The 7,474-nt window shown below is 38.8% G+C and overlaps 1 long non-coding RNA gene across 4 annotated transcripts; it reads left to right on the top strand.

Annotated features, from left to right (window-relative positions):
- Nucleotides 1-545: 545 nt before the first annotated feature.
- Nucleotides 546-6,761, top strand: LOC103701529. 4 transcript variants are annotated; one of them, XR_003384582.2, is made up of 4 exons: nt 546-3,430; nt 4,490-4,538; nt 5,997-6,131; nt 6,413-6,761. It is a non-coding gene; the product is annotated as an uncharacterized LOC103701529 (long non-coding RNA). The 4 variants fall into 4 exon arrangements; XR_005512809.1 differs by lacking the exon at nt 4,490-4,538 and having other exon boundaries at nt 546-790; nt 883-3,430; XR_003384585.2 differs by lacking the exon at nt 4,490-4,538 and having other exon boundaries at nt 547-3,430; nt 6,027-6,131.
- Nucleotides 6,762-7,474: the final 713 nt, after the last annotated feature.

Raw genomic sequence — 7,474 nt, forward strand, 5'->3', positions numbered from 1 at the left:
ATTTATATAATGAAAATATTTAATATATTACTCCTATTTACCTTATTTTTTAATCAAAATAATTATTAGTATTAAAAAATCTATTATAAGGACTGCTAAAAGTAGAATATGTGACAAAATTATGGAGCTATTATAGGAATTAGTATATTGACTTATATTTTTGATTCATTAGAATTAAAAATACATAAAAAATCCATCTAAGATATATCAGGGGTATTTATGGTATTATGTGGTCGGTGATCTTGGACTCCATACCATACCAAATAAGTTACTCATGGATATCCGAAGATTTTTAATCACTGGACCATAGCCTATCAAATACATTGATCTTAAATTACTGAGAGCATTCGGATCACTGGAGATCTTATATCACTGGAGTGATCATGTTGGGGTTGCTAAATGCCTCTTACGAATTCAACGAGTGGGCCCCCAACCCCTTCGTCGTGGTCCCCTCGTATCTGTGAGAGGGTCTGCTTGGGGGTGACGAAGACGTATGTCTACGATTTCTCTCTCTATTTTTTTTTAATTCACCACCCTATCGCGGTTCCGCGGTCTGTACGGAGCAACGAAGGTTTCATTTCCGCTAAAACCCTCAGTCCTCTCGCTACTCGGAATAGATGCACAAATAGAAATTGGAGGCTAGGGTTGCAGGGCTGGGTCCCTTCGGAACTCCTTCCAAGAACGCTTCTTTATCGGTCTTTCCTCTTCGATTCGCCGAGAGCCATGAATACTCTTCTTCTCCGGCCCTTCTCCTCCCCTCCCCGGCTACTTTGTTCTTCGTCCCGGCGAGGTACGTGCTTCGAACTGAGGGATTTGAGGGGAAGAAGCGTTCTTTCTTGTAAAAATGCCTAGATTGATAAGAAGGTGGGGGAACGTTCATAGGGGAAACGATGGCGAAAAGGGAGTAGACATATCGAGAAGAGGGTGAAGCAATTGGAGCGGCGTGGCTATTCCAGGGTTTCGATTCGGAGGATATCTGCCGTTTCGTATGGAATACCACGACATCTTTAAACTGTCTAGCTAAAGATAGTTTTCTTTTTCTTTAAGTCTCAAAAAAGAGAGGTCTTTTAGGGAATATGTATCATGGAGCCTCAGAGATTTGAATATGTGGTTTGTGGTAGGCATTAAAAGAATGATTATCTTGCTTTCTTTCTTTAAATGTGTAGATGCGTAGAAAGCATGTATAACTGCTAATCTATTCCATGCTGATTGGAACTGATGCAGACAATGTTTTGTTCCTTCAATCGAAGTGGAAAACCATCTTTGAAATGTTACGTGATTGCAAGTATTGATAACCGGCAGCCTTAAACATTTAGACTTCTAACAAAATTCCTGGGTCAAAATTGGACTCAGAGTTTGCAAAAATATTCCCCATGCATTTCCTATAATAGCTGACCATTAATAGTTGTCTTGCGAATCTTAATCCATATTGGACTAATATAAAGTGGTCAACAATAACAAAGGAACTGCTAATTTGATGTGACATATATTTGAAGCTTTTTCAGAGCTAAAAGAACACGAGCATTTCTGGCTAAAGTTGACCTAAAGACTTGTATTTATGAAGAATTCTCTGAGGATCCAACCCTAAAATTTCAGTTGAAGGCCTCATTTGGAAAACCTCTAAGGGTCAATTTGCATCTAACAAGGAGCTAGTAGAGTATTCATTGACATGAACAGCCCATGCAACTCGGGCATTACGGTAGAATTACTACACATGCTAGGCCAATGTGAAGCTGTGCTATCAGGTTTACATCCTTGTTTGAGTGCCTATCTGAGCTTGCCAAGTTTAAAAGGGAAAAAGAAAATGCTTGGACTGGCCCACCAATTAACTTTCCTGTACATCTGTAAAAACGAGAAAAAGATTCACCTCTTTTCACAAAGTTCTATAAGGAGTAAAGAGATACTAAACTTTGTTTGAGCTCATTCATTTTATCTGAGGGGGGCTTATTTCCTTTTTATTTAAATTTTTACATGTCTTAATATTTTCGAGGGAGTTAAGTGGAACTTATTGCATTACTGAGGCAAGGTTGTGTTTCATTCTCATAGGCTCTGTTGCACGTAGAAGTGATATTTGAATATGATAATTCATATGTGAACATGGCCTTTGCTCTACATGTTATTAGTTGAATCTACAGATTATCTTATTTGTCTGGACAGATTGGAACTGACATGCGACTATGGAGAGAAGAGGGAGATAATGGGTCTTCCCGCAGATTTTAGGTTTAGCAAGCAGTGATGAGAAACAGATTTAAGGTTTTAGGAATAATAAAAAGGGATATAAAATGTTGTTTAAGCGATTTGTAATCTGATATGTCTTACCTGGCAGGCTTCTGCAATTTATCAATTGGTTTTCAGTGATTCTGGTGGAGGCATAGGGTGGGGACAGTGCTAGATATGCCATGGTACCCAATGGATGACAAGACTTCTAGAGTTCTCAAGGAACCAAAGTAGTGCCTGACATGTTTATTACAGATTTAAGCTTGTTATTGGCCCCAGAAAATAAAATAGGATAGCAGAAAGAATGGTAGAATGGTAGAGAGAGGATTTAGAGAAGAGAGAAGCAAAAATAAAGAAAGAAAATAAGAGAACGGAAGGGTGAAAAACCAAACCTTGCCCTATGATTTCTTTCAATCAAATCAACTGAAAAAAAAGGAAACAAATCAACCTTAAAAAGAGATGATCACAAGCTGAATACCCTAACAAATTTAATCTTGTCCTTTGAATTAAAATAAGAGACCCTAAAAGACACAGCAGACCAATATTTTATTGCTAAACTTCCCTGAACCGTTTCCTGCTGCAGTACCATGAATAGTACTCATTACATTATGGTACAGTTATCTGACACCAGAGACTTCATAAGCATCACTATACTCTTCCTGAAAATGTGGATGCTGGATCTTTAAACTAGTGATCGTTTGGGCTGCTAGTTGGAAATTAGAGCTCTGATGAATTCTGATGTTGTGCCTGTGACTTGGATATGAACCAAAGAATGGTTCTCCATCAATATTTTTGTTAAATTAATTAGGTAAGACTTTTCTTTCATTATGTACTTAAGGGGAAATTAGTTCTCAGTTTTGTTTTGACTGCTATTTAACAATGAAAGCCTGCCCATGTTTTGTTTTAGTCCCTGCTGTGTAGTGTGTGATAACCATCCCCGTTTCTAGGAGAAATGGGGGGAGGCCATCACACCAAAAGGCAGGCGTTTGCGTTGCCTGATGGTGGGCGGTTACAACCGGCCGCCTTCCCTAGCGATCAGAGGCTACAAGAAGCCCGATCCGTGCGACATTTCACCACCCTCCTCCCTCTGTTTCTCCTCCATTGTCTCTCTCTGTCTCACAACTCTTCTTGTTGGACAAGATCTGGTGTTAGACCTGTGCCGCCGGAGCTGAAGGCCGCATTGCCGGAGTAGGAGACGAACGATCCCCTTCAGGTAACATCCTTCCTCATAATTTATTCTTTGTAGATCTAGGTTAGAGATTAAATCAAACGAAAAAAATATATAAAAAAAAACTTACCGGTGGGTGATCCACTGCCGGAACCACGAGCACCGGCCTCGGCCACAGGTCACAGGCCGTGGGTCGCCGGCTGCAGGACGCCGATGCAGCCACGGGCCGCCGATGCATCCGCGGGCACGACCACGAGCACGGTTGTGGGCATGGCCGTGGGCGCGGTCGTGGGCGCTGCAGGCCGGCTGCCGAGCACCGTCGGCCGCTGCCCATTCATCCCGAGCCATTCCTCCTTCGCGGGAGAAGAAAGAGGGATGAAGAACCTTCAGGAAGAAAGAAGAAGAAGGGAGAATAGAAGAAAAAGAAGAAAAAAAAGAAGAAAAGGAAGGAAAGAAAAAGAAAAAAGAAGAAAAGAAAGGAAAAAATATATACATAATTAAATAGTCAATAATTAATTAGAGATTTAAGATAATAAACAAATATAAATATAAATAAAATAATAATATTAACCCTGTAAGTGGGTCAGGCCTGAACCAGAGATCTGAGCAGACTTGAACCAGACATTGGGTTAGACCTAAACTAGAGATCTGACTAGACCTGAACCAGACATTGGGTCAGATCTAAACTAGAGATCTGACCTGACCTGAACCAGACAATGGGTCAGACCTAAACTAGAGATCTGACCAGACCTGAATCAGACATTGGGTCAGACCTAAACTAGAGATCTGACCAGACCTGAGCCAGACATTGGGTCAGACCTAAACCAAAAATCTGATTAGACCTAAACCAGAAAATTGGTTAGGCCTGAATCAGAAATTTGACTAGACCTGAACTAGAGATTTGGATCAGACCTGAACCAGAAATTGATTAGACCTGAATCAAGAATTTGACTAGACTTGAACCAGAAATTGAAATTGAACCAGGTTAGGAACCTGATAATGAAATTGAGTCCTATGGATGGGTTGTAAATGAGTTAATTAAGAAAGAATATAAATAAATAAAATTGAACGTGCAATTAACAGGTAATTTGATGATGTAGTTAGGTAATTGAAGAATTGACACCTAAACCTAGGAATTGGTGAGCAAATTAATGTAAGTGACCCTGACATAATCTTATGTTTTATCAAATACATGTGATTATTTGATTATGAAATTGTATATGACTATTTATGTTTTTACAAAATTAGGATCAAGCATGTGTTAGCAAATATTGCATGATTTTAACTGGATGACATTTATCATGAGTATCATGCTATGTACATAAATTTATGATGATATAGAAGTTGCAGAAAAATCAAAGTTTACAGCATGATCATGAATTTCATATGTCATGATGCCATTATTCATTTTTCAATGTATTTATGAGATATGATTTACAAAAAAAAATGATATGATTTAAGAACTCTCGGATCACTATGTATGACCCCTGCCAGTGGGTAAAAGTAACTTGGCTTTATGACCCCCGCCAGTGGGAAGAAATAACTGGAAGATGACCCCGCAGTGGACCCCCGCCAGTGGGTAAAAGTAACTTGGCTTTATGACCCCCGCCAGTGCGAAGAAATAACTGGAAGATGACCTTGCAGTGGTAAAGGCCTTGCTGTGGGAATAAGAGCGGCCATAGCTACACTACCATCTAAGAGTATGAATTTCAAAGTATGGAATAATGGCAAAAGCTTTATGATGCATAACCATAAATATGTATTGTTTTTATGACTGGTTTAATTATATGTTGTATGAAATGCTTACTTTGTTACAACTGTTTATTTTTTAAAATGATGGACTGGTATGTAAAACATTATGCTTGATCCGGTAAGATTATACATGGTCACTTACCAAGCCGTGTAGCTTATATCGTTTTATTTATCTTTTTTTTTTTTACAGATAAATAAGATTGCTAGAAGCAGGGGGCTTGATGTTATTCAGGGTTGGGGTAATTGAAAATGATATGTAATATTCAAATTTTAGAAGCTCTGTATCGCTCCTAATTGTTCGGACACTTTATGACATTCATGAATAATATAGTTCATTTGGATTTAAAAATTATATGTGGCTGTGTGCTATTGCGGGCAAAGGTTTGCAATAGTACGGCCGTGTCATGATCCGGATTTGGGGCGTGTTATAGTGTGTATTCTATACACACTTCTGCCTTGGTTTACGCTTGTCCCTTGTTTTATACACACTCATACTAGTTAGGGACCTAAAACTAAATGACTATCAAAACAAGGAATTAGGAAAATAATTTTTTTGGCCGATACCCCAATCACTCACTGAATGGCTGGGAAAGCAGGAGCCTTGCCCCATGTGATTGGACCATAACCATGTAATTTAAGGTAACTGTGTAAGCACAGTAGATTCTGAAGAGAGCCATGTTTTTCTGACCAGTCGTTACATTGACTGATGCAGAATCTTGCAAACAATAATTGGTTAATTTAATGCTTTCTGTAGAAGCAGGTTGTTCTCATTGTTACTAGCTTCAGTGATGATGCTTGGTAGTCTTCTATTCTGAAACCTGGAAAAGATCTCAACTGATTGAAATGTCTATTTCATCAGGTAAGAATGCTGCCTTCCTGATTTATGTAGGTTTTGGGCCATGTGGTCCTTGCTTCAGTCCTCTGGAATCATTCTAGATCTCTGGACTTGATGAGTAAAGCTGCAGCAACATCCTTTTACGTGCTTATTTGGAAGGTGATTTACTGAGCTTACCTAATGACCAACATTTTAGGAAGTATCAAATTTTTAGACCTGCTCTTTGACTTGACTAATTTAGACTAAGGCTTTGTTATTGCACGTGCTATTGAATTTTTTTGCTTGACCAATCAGGCAAATTATGAAAAGAAAAAAATGTTGGTGTGCCACTTTAGCTTCAAATTGTGGTCTATGAAGCAGTTTGTGGCTTTATAAGCTCACAAAACAAAAGAAAAATAGATATGTTGTTTTCTTATCTTTTTTTTTCCATTTATTTGCAGCTCTTTTATGCTGAGTACTTGCACATTCCACTCGTGAGGTGAAAGCGAAAGTATAAAGTGGATAAATAAGCAGGATCAGCTTTTTGTGAATGCAAGGTTCTCAATTGCCCAGGTTTTTCATTTCTTGATCTACTTATATCTGCCCTAGCAATGGCCATCAGGCTGTTCGTTTTTTTTTTTAGGTTGTTTTTCTTTTTCTGTTCCATCACACAAGTCAATGTAGTAACCTGTCTGTGGATAATATTTTGGAGTGTAGGCGTATAGCTGTTTCTTGTTAATTTCATATGGTAGGAAAAATTCTATGTGAATTATGATTTCAATATTTTATTTATGTTTATTTGAGAATGAATGGTCTCTCGATAGATTCCTGTTTGCTTGCACTTTAATTAATTTAAAATCAATGTATATTGTGCCTCTTTGATCTTCTAGTAGCAGAATAAGAAAACCCATATCTTGATTTCTTTTATTACCAAACACATATATTCCATCATTTCTTCCTTCCTCTTGTTTTGGCAATGGTGGTATGTTTCAGCAACCTTTTGTAGTTTTGACATAATGGACCTGCAGTATGTCTTATCTATGCTAGCTTTTCTTCTTTTGGTTGATTTTAGTATCATGTTCATCTGTCTAGAGGTCCAAGTGAAATCACAGTGCCTATCCCCTCCTTCTCTCCTGCAGTATCTCCACCTTCATATCACCTTGTGTGATTATGATCTCCTACGTACGGGCAGTTGTTACTGGACATCTTATTCTTTGTTCTCATGCATGTTATATTTAGCCCCCACTAGGACACCCTCGTGCTGCCCTTTGTAGGGTGGCAATAAGCATAGGTTATCCTCCGCTATCGAGACTAGATGTCTTGAATGAAAACCAACACCAGCAGGTCATACTTGTTAACCTAAATTAATCGTCAAATCATCTAAACCAACCCATGATAAAGTGGAAAATGAGAGGAGAGGGGGGGCACTGCAAGGTTGCTGTGACATGAAGAGACAAGCAGGAGGTAGAGGTCTAGGAGGGAAGGAGAGTGCGAGGGGGAAAGGAGATAGAGGAAAGGAGATT

This window comes from Phoenix dactylifera, chromosome 1, assembly GCF_009389715.1.
Source record: "Phoenix dactylifera cultivar Barhee BC4 chromosome 1, palm_55x_up_171113_PBpolish2nd_filt_p, whole genome shotgun sequence".
NCBI lineage: Eukaryota > Viridiplantae > Streptophyta > Magnoliopsida > Arecales > Arecaceae > Phoenix > Phoenix dactylifera.